Below are 9982 nucleotides of genomic sequence, written 5' to 3'. Positions count from 1 at the left end.
ACTTATACCAGTTCCACTTACACAGAGTTCCACAGCCTCAGACTGAGCACGCTCAGACTGAGTCCTACACACAGTTATATAGGCACCTGTGAGCAATTAACCACCCCCTTAATTGATAGCCTGAAGGAACCAGAGAAAAAAAAAAGCTATTTAAAAAGTGACAGAAAAAGGTAATTGGAAAACTAAAAGGAAAAGCCCCAAAAATGCAACCCAGCAAACAAAAAGCAAGACTTGTTCACTCTAATGCCCCGTACACACGGTCGGACTTTGTTCGGACATTCCGACAACAAAATCCTAGGATTTTTTCCGACGGATGTTGGCTCAAATTTGTCTTGCATACACACGGTCACACAAAGTTGTCGGAAAATCCGATCGTTCTGAACGTGGTGACGTAAAACACGTACGTCTGGACTATAAATGGGGCAGTGGCCAATAGCTTTCATCTCTTTATTTATTCTGAGCATGCGTGGCACTTTGTTTGTCGGATTTGTGTACACACGATCGGAATTTCCGACAACGGATTTTGTTGTCGGAAAATTTTATATCCTGCTCTCATACTTTGTGTGTCGGAAAATCCGATGGAAAATGTGTGATGGAGCCTACACACGGTCGGAATTTCCGACAACAAGGTCCTATCACACATTTTCCATCGGAAAATCCGACCGTGTGTACGGGGCATAACTCTGGTTTTTAACTCACCACTTATACCAGTTCCACTTACACAGAGTTCCACAGCCTCAGACTGAGCACGCTCAGACTGAGTCCTACACACAGTTATATGGGCACCTGTGAGCAATTAACCACCCCCCTTAATTGATAGCCTGAAGGAACCAGAGAAAAAAAAAGCTATTTAAAAAGTGACAAAAAAAGGTAATTGAAAAACTAAAAGGAAAAGCCCCAAAAATGCAACCCAGCAAACAAAAAGCAAGACTTGTTCACTCTAACTCGGGTTTTTAACTCACCACTTATACCAGTTCCACTTACACAGAGTTTCACAGCCTCAGACTGAGCACGCCAGTCTCAGTTAAGACACGATCCAACTTTGGAGGCGACTTCCATTGAAATCAATGGGTACAAGTCACCTAGAAGTCAGATTGAAGTAGTACAGGAACCTTTTCTGAAGTCGGAGCGACTTCAGTAGTGTACATTAAGACGGGTCTCATTGACTAACATGGGATTTGACATGTTGCGCGACTTGTGGAAACCAAGGGCGACCAGGGGCGACTTCAAGTCGGATCCAAAGTCGCCCCTGTGTGAATGGGCTCTTACAGATTAACTTGTCATTTTATTTATTTGTTTATTTTTAGATTCTGAAATAAAGAAATCATGACTTCGGCCACAGATGCCGCAGAGATGATAAAACGTCTTCGATGGAAATTAACGGAAGTGTTTGAGGAGGATGTGGAGGGTCTGTGTGATGAGTTGGGATCTCAAGGCCTCATAACCCTGAATGAGATAATTGAGATAATTCAACACCAACATGAGGAAGATCCAAGAGGGAAAGTTGAAAAAATGATGAACATCATACTACAGAAAGATGAACACTGTCAGACATTCCTGTGTCAACTTGAGAACATGATCCCCAGATTTCCAGCACTAAGTTATCTGTCCAAGTACTTTCCAGAAAGTGAGTCACCTCAGCTGTAGAAGTATTTCACAAAAAAAATGCCTTACTTAAACAAATGAGTAAGATATTTCTATTTTGTGATATTTAGCATTTAATTTAGTATTGTTTTTGTTGTTTTATCTAAATCTTTCATAGGGCACTCTCAGCTTCATTCACTCTTTTTTATATTTAATCCATTACAATATACAGCTAAAATTAATCTGGTCAACCACCATGTCACTTACTATCTGAAAACTTTCTCAGGACAATCAGAAAGCCACAATCTAATATATATACTGTATATTTTACTTTAACAATTCCCAATGCCTGAGCAGTGTTTCCATTGGAACTGCAACTTATACAGTTTACTTTTTGCACCGGTCATCCCTACAGGAGAACTCCTCTGCCAGCCAGCTATTTCAGGCTCTTGTAAAATACCTACAGCACAAATCTATTCACACATGCATTGAGACCGTTGTTCCATACCCAGAACCAGTGGTGGAAATATCTGTGTCGCAGCAGTCGCCACTTCAGGGGGACCCGTCAGTCTGCCAGTGTAAGAGGGCCCGCGGGCCCGTCTGCCTGCACGTCTGCCAGTGTGAGGGGCCACCCGTCTGCCAGTTCGCTCCACTGGGGAGGGGGATCTTTTGCCCGCTGACAGCGCTGAGGGGAGAGAAGGCAGAGCTGAGACAGTGGACGTGTACAGCTCCGCCTATCCAGAGAGAATGTAGGAAGGCGGGGGTGGTCACTGAAAAAGAAAGTCAGCTGACCAGCTAACACCAATCGAGTGAAGGGGGAGAAGTTCCCTCCTCTGCGACTGCCAGGAGTCCCCATGAGGCAAAGGCATCCCTGGGCTGCAGGCACGGTGAGGAGGAATCTATTGACCCAAGTAAGTGATAGATTGCCATTGCAATCGATCCTAACCTCCACCACCTCTGCCTCTTACTGATCCCATCCCCCCACCACCACTGCTGCCACCCCCCCCCCCTCAACACCACACCAAAGTAGCATAATAAAAAATTGGGAGGCTCCAAGTACTTTAATGGACTTGTATTTCTTCAGTGAAAAAGATGATTGTCCTTGTTTTTCAAGGTAGAAAACCATTCACATGCACATTTATTGTTTTAAACCATGTATTATGGTAATGCTTAACATTAGGTTATATATTAAAACCATTATGTTCTTTTACAGATAAAGTTAAGATTTTCCGTGAACTTCTTGTCAGTTTAAAAATGGAGCACTTAACTGATTCCAAACTGACATTGAGTCGCATCCTAGAAATTGGAGCAGAGACTCTGAGTGATGTTCATCCCCAGACTATTCAAGACGTACCATGGCATTTTCTGAGAAAGCTGATGGCCTTGAACAGAGCTGCACTTAATACTCAGTATGGAAAAGATGCACAAATAATCAAATCAATTGAAAACATGTTTGAGTCAATGACTGAAGAGGAAAATAGTCCAAATGAATCTATTCACCCTCTGGATGTCCTGTGTGTTCTCCTGCATTGTTCAGACAGTTTTCTACAACAAGAGATTGTATCCAAATTGTCCATGTGCCAGTTTGCCGTCCCTCTGCTGCTCCCTGCTTGTGACGGGTCACACTGCACCCTCATGCTTTGGGCAATGAGGGACATTGTTAAGAAGTGGAGACCTCAGTCACTATTTAACAGTAAAGGGTTCAGTGAGGAAAATGTGGTGAATATTTCTATGCCAATTTTCTCCTTCATCAGATTGGGTAAAACCAAGCTATCCAAGTCTAAAATCTTAAATCAAGTTCTTAATTCAGCCCAACAACACCAAAACTTCTTCATACACAATGATATGGAGGGCGGAAACATTGAGAGGAAAATATCTGATGGACTTGTGGAAATGTCCTGGTATTTTCCCTGTGGTAAGTCTGATGTTTTCCCAGAGCCCATCGCAGTGACCAACCTACGAGGAGACCTGGAGTCCAACTGGGACCAGTTCATGCTTCTGACTCGAGTCTCATCAGCTGTGTTTATATTCATTGAAAGTATTTCTGAGAAACAATTCAAACTGTTATCATCATTCAATAACATTGACACCCAGTTCTATCTTATTTTTACTCCAGAAAAAGGTAAAAAAATAAACTCAGAGACCTCAAATCACATAAAAAATCTAATGACAATTTTAAAGATGAGTGCAACCAATATTATTCCCAAAACCAGCACAGAAAATGATGCAGCATTGGTGAAAAAAATTCAAAATGGCATTGAGAATGTTTTAAAGGACTGTCAGAAAAAAAGGCAAAACCTGTTTAATACTAAAAATAAAATTGGAGGCCTTCACACCATTGTTGATGAGAATTCAGTTGAATGTCGGAAAGCAAAAGGAAGTGCAAGCCAAATTACTTCTGTAATAAAAGAAGTGGAAGGGTATAAAAAGGAAACCCTGAAATTACAGGGAGATCTGTGGAAAGAATTGTCAAAAGTAGAAAAAGAACTTTGCAGAATGACGAAGCAAGGGGAAAAAGATGCACAAGAATATCAATCTGAGCTCAAACAAAAGCTCAATTCACTCCATGAAAAACAATACCAGCATCACATTCCTGTAGGCATATTTAATTTTACTGCAGCAATTACTGACCTCTCTAAGGCTGAAAAACATTATTTTTTGAAATGGATGAAATTTGAACTGGATTCAATTGCAAGAAATAACATTTCCTTGCTGCAGTCTGAATACAAGGAAAAATGTAACACTAAATCTGATACCACAGAACTTAAGCAGCTGGATAAGAAGATCTCAGACAGTTCTTTAGGAATAGAACATTTCCTACGTGAGCTGAGGCAGTTTTATGAGGCCGAGTATTCTACAGTTGTTAACAAACAATATAACAAAACCACAAGACAATTCACTAAACTCCCAGAAATTGCTGCTGGTCTTCTACTAGATGGGTTCCCATTGGAGCTGATTGATGGGGACGCCTCTAATATTCCTTTACAGTGGATAACTGATGTTCTGACTGAGCTAGACAATAAGACAGGAGGACAATGCAAAATGAGAGTAATAACTGTGCTGGGAGTGCAGAGTACAGGGAAGTCCACCCTTCTGAACACCATGTTTGGTCTCCAGTTCCCGGTGGCCAGTGGAAGATGCACAAGAGGAGCCTTCATGACTCTTCTAAAAGTGAAAGAGAACTTCCAGGATGAGCTGGGCTGTCACTTCATCCTTGTGATTGACACTGAGGGGCTGAAAGCTCCAGAGTTGGCCTCTTTGGAAGACAGCTACGAACATGACAATGAACTGGCCACACTAGTGGTTGGGTTGAGTGATATCACCATCATTAATATGGCCATCAGAAATGAAGGATATTTTACAGATTGTGGTCCATGCTTTTCTTAGGATGAAAGAAATTGGGAAGAAACCCAGCTGTCAGTTTGTACATCAGAATGTCAGTGATGTGTCTGCTCATGATAAGAACATGAGAGACAGGAAGAAGTTTCTTGAACAACTTGATGAAATGACAAGAGTAGCTGCAAATATGGAAAAGAAAGGTGGAATCACCTGTTTCAGAGATGTGATGGATTATGATCCCGAGAAGGACAACTGGTACATTCCTGGATTGTGGCAAGGGGTTCCACCAATGGCTCCGGTAAACTTTGGCTACAGTGAAAATGTTTATGAGTTAAAAAAATATTTGCTGGGATTTTTAAAATCTCAAAATTCTAACCAAACACAATGTAAAATCCCTGACTTCATCACATGGGTAAAAAGTTTGTGGAGTGCAGTAAAACATGAGAAATTCATCTTCAGTTTCAGAAACAGTCTGGTTGCTGAAGCTTATACCAAATTGTCTATGCAATACTCTCAGTGGGAATGGGAATTCACCAAAAAGATCCATAGCTGGATGATCAGCAAAGAAACTTACATCAGAAATCAATCTGCCGCCAGTCTGAATACTGAGATGTGCAACCAGTTTAAAGGAGATCTTCAGAACTTACTGTTAGAAGAGGAAAATACAATGCTGAAGCTACTAGAAAAATATTTTGACAGCAAATGTGAGAACGTTCATCTCATTGAGCGATACAAGGAAGATTTCTCCATGAGTGTGAAGTTCCTGAAGAAAGAACTGGAAAGGAATACTCTTAATAAACTCAATGAGGCGGTTTCAATCCAGAAAGGCAAATTCAAGATTCTGGATATTCAAAAGACATCTCAGGAACGGATTGAGAAAGAAATAACAAATCTCCTAAAAAGCTGCAGAGAAAGAAATTGTGAACTTGGTGACATAGAAGCAGAGAAAGAATTTGAAGAGATGTGGAAGAAAACACTCTCTGATATACAAATAGAGGAACTGACGAGACGTAACATTGGACAAACAATTCTGCAGCAGCTTAAGAATGAAATGGGTGTAAAGGGAGGCGGTATTAATGAAAAACTAAACAAAGTGATGAGCTTGGATAACTATGGGATCAATCGATTTGTTCCTGACAAAAGCCATGTTGAATATGCAGTTTTTTCCACAAGTCGCAATGCACTCTTTATAAGTCAGGCACACTTGGACAAAATACAAGGCCTTGTAATGACTTTGATAGATATATGTAACTCGTACATCAAAGAGAAGGCAGGCAACACAGGAGATTATGATGATACTTACTTTCAGGAGTTGCTACACAAAATCAATGATGAACTCAAAGACAAAACTATTACAAAAATTCATTTTTCCTCCAAGTTTGAGCTAGATATAAAATTGTTTATATTTGCAATAGCATCTAGAGCATTTCAGGATATACATGACAGATTCATTCAAGAAAATGACCCCAAAATTTGCCTTGAAAAATTAAAACCTCAATACTTGGCCATGTTTAAGAGCATATTCCATGAGAAAGATGAGTGTCAGAGCAGGGCCAAAAAATTCTGTGAGCTCTGCCTGAAGCCAGCGCTAACTGATTATATTCTACAACATCTCGGCAAGGAAATCATTGATGTCATTCTGCAAAGTTCTGACAGCCACATTTTTAATAGTAGAAGTGTTTTTCAGGTAACTGTGCTGGAAGGCTTGCTGAAGAAAAACGAATTTGTACAATATAATTCCTACATTAATAATTATAAGACATTTTTGAAAGACTGGATCTCCCAGTACATTGAGAAATTCTACAATCCAGCAACTCTAAAAACCTTAGAAGAGAAAATTTTATCTCCAATCATTGAAAAAATTCAAGACATCCTGAAGAGTGAGGAATGTGTGAAAACAGAAACCATTGTTACATTTCTGGAAAGTTTCTGCAAGTTATTAGACAAAGAAATAGTGATTTCACAGAATGAAATGACAGTGATCACTTTCCACAATACAGCAAATGTCATCCAGTTCTCTGAGGACATTCGTTTCTATCTTCCCAATATAAAGCAGCAGATTTTATCAGACATGGAAAAGATGGACATTGAAAACCTTCTCTCCAGAGTCGCTCTGAAGCCTCAGAAGGAATTGCTGAAGAAAGTGATTGGCTGTGGTAAGCAATGTCCTTTCTGTAAGGTCCCCTGTGAGAATGCCGGTGGTGATCACCAGGAGCACTCTGCATCTCTCCATAGACCTCAGGGACTTGGACGATACCGATGGAACAAAGATCAGACTTTAATCATTGACATATGTTCCACTGCTGTTGTATCAAATACTAAATTTAGAAATTCTGACACAGGAGGAGAATATCACCCATACAAAGACTATCGTAAATACTATTCAGACTGGTTAATTAAGTCTGATAACGACCAAAGAGACTCGGATTACTGGAAACACATTTTTGTACGTTTTAATGTTGACTTTGCAAAGGAATATTCAGCAAAGCCAGCTGAATTTCCAAAAGACTGGAAGGAAATCACAGAAGAACAGGCTCTTGCAAGTTTACACGAATCTTTCAAAAACAAATAAAAATAACATGGCTGTGTTTGTGTCACCACTCATAAACAAAACTTATATATTGTATATACAGTATCAGGGCTCAAAATTTCAAGTCCTGAGCTACTAGCCAGGTCTCAAGGGTTACTCGCCACCAATTGCCCCACCCAACCCTTACCCTGCCCCACCCCTAATCACGCCATCATAAATTATCTCATAAAAAGACACTTAAATGTTTTATGCAGAATTAAGTTACAAACATAATTATTAACAACAACTTTATCAGTTCCCCCTCAGCAGAGCCTCACCAGTGCCCAACAATGCAGGATCACCTGTGTCCATTATTGCAGTGTGACCTGTGCCCATCATTGCAGCGTAACCTGTGCCCATCATTGCAGCCTCACCGTGCCCACTATTGCAGCCTCACCATGCATTGCAGCCTCACCGTGCCCAACATTGCAGCCTCACCATGCCCCACATTGCAGCCCCACCGTGCCCCACATTGCAGCCTCACCATGCCCCAAATTACATCCTCACCGTGCCCCACATTGCAGCCTCACCGTGCCCCACATTGCAGCCTCACCGTGCCCCACATTGCAGCCTCACCGTGCCCCACATTGCAGCCTCACTGTTTCCCCCGGAATTGCAGCCTCACTGTGCCACGAATTGCATCCTCAAGGGGCCCCGAATTGCAGCCTCACTGTACCCCAATTGCAGCCTCACTGTGCCCCCATTGCAGCCTCACTGTGCCCCCATTGCAGCCTCACTGTGCCCCAAATTGCAGCCTCACTGTGCCCCCATTGCAGCCTCACTGTGCCCCGAGTTGCAGCCTCACTGTGCCCCAAATTTATCAGTTTCACTGTGCCCCCATTGCAGCCTCACTGTGCCCCAAATTGCAGAATCACTGTGCCCCAAATAGCAGCCTTACAGTGCCCCCATTGCAGCCTTGCCAGGGCGGAGGAAGTGAGGGGGCGGCCGGATCATGACGAGTTAGAGGAGAGCCAGGATCACAGAGCGGTAAAACACGCTGTAACAGCTGACATTGAAACTGTCTCCGCTCTGCTCACTCGCACAGCCCGCCTCCTCCTAACCCCGCCCCTGTGATAGGCAGAATGCATTTGACCCGCCTTCTGTCTATCTCAGGCGCCGGTGTTCTGATGAGAAGTGTCCTCGTATCGGATAGTGTCCACCCAGTACTGCGCAGGTGCAGTGCTTGCGCAGTACGGGGGACAAGGAGACGCCGAAAGTGTCCGAAGTTGATCAGCTGACCATCAGCTGTACACGGCGCTCGGGCACTTAATAGTGAAGGCTTTGTAACAGGGCCCCTCGCGGGCTCGCTTCGCTCACCACGCTTCTGGCACTGCCTCGCTGCGCTCGGCATCTTTTTATTCTAACTCTGTGTCCACTTGGATAGTGGGGAATGAACCTGGACAGAGGGCACAATAAGTGTGCAGGCACCGTGTACAGCTGACGATCAGCTGTTGAACTTCGGAGACTTTTGGCGTCTCGTTTGTCCTCCGTACTGTGCCTGCGCAGTACAGGGTGGACACTATCCGATGGGGGACAGTATTCGAAAAGACATCGGGTTAGAAGGAGGCGGGGCTGTGCAGGAATGAGCAGAGCGGAGACAGTTTCCATGTAAGCTGTTACGACGTGTTTTACCTTTCGGTGATCCCGCGGCTCACCTTTAACTCCATAGCACTCTTCCACTGAGAGAACGGCTCCCGATCAACTCCGCCCGCTGGCGGTGCTCGCAACCCCTAATCACAGGCAGCAAAGCTCCTCGCCAGCCCTCATTTTCTACTCGCAAAATGCGAGTAGGCGAGTGGAAAATTTGAGGGCTGGTATATATAGTAAGTATAACAACAATCATTCGCCTAAAATACACATTTGCATTCTCTGAAAATTGTCTCCCTGAACCAAAAGTCTCCTAAAATTAGTAAGGGTTCATGCCAGTACACAAAATCGGGCATGGGGACATGGCTGGATTCAAAAATTTGTGTGGATTGAGGCTGGGTTAACATTCTTTCAATAGATAATAATCAGTGCAGCGCTGGACCGAAAACGAGGTGAATAGCAATAAAGTTAATATTACTAAAAATTAATGACAAAAAATAATTATAAACAATCCATAATGTGAATAAACCATAAATGTGTAAATAATTATCAGTGCATGACCGTGCTCAAAAAATGGTGAAAAAAAAGGAAGCAAAAAAAAGTCCAGAATGATAAATATGTGGTGAGAAAAAGTTCCAAATGTGTGATTAGTACAGAGTCAATCCAACGATGTTAATCGATAGTGACACCCACCACCGAAGAGGAGTAAAGGCTTACCAGAAAGCCTGCGACCGCCCTTACTCAGGGGGGTCAAAACAGGCTCAGTAGATCAACGTTGGTATCTTGTTGAAACCGCAACGGATGTCCTATGGATTACCCTCAATGTTGGCTTCCCATCAACAGTGGTAGATGCTCCAGGAAAAGGAAATGGTTCCAGGAAGGACCAGGTAAACAATGTTCAGG

At 42.7% G+C, this 9982-nt stretch overlaps 1 pseudogene; it reads left to right on the top strand.

Annotated features, from left to right (window-relative positions):
* Nucleotides 1-1326: 1326 nt before the first annotated feature.
* Nucleotides 1327-7552, top strand: LOC141148319 (interferon-induced very large GTPase 1-like; annotated as a pseudogene).
* The last annotated feature ends 2430 nt before the right edge of the window (nt 7553-9982 follow it).

The sequence above is a fragment of the Aquarana catesbeiana genome, linkage group LG06 (genome assembly GCF_042186555.1).
Source record: "Aquarana catesbeiana isolate 2022-GZ linkage group LG06, ASM4218655v1, whole genome shotgun sequence".
NCBI classification, from domain to species: domain Eukaryota; kingdom Metazoa; phylum Chordata; class Amphibia; order Anura; family Ranidae; genus Aquarana; species Aquarana catesbeiana.
This window is presented reverse-complemented; position numbering and strand designations above follow the sequence as displayed.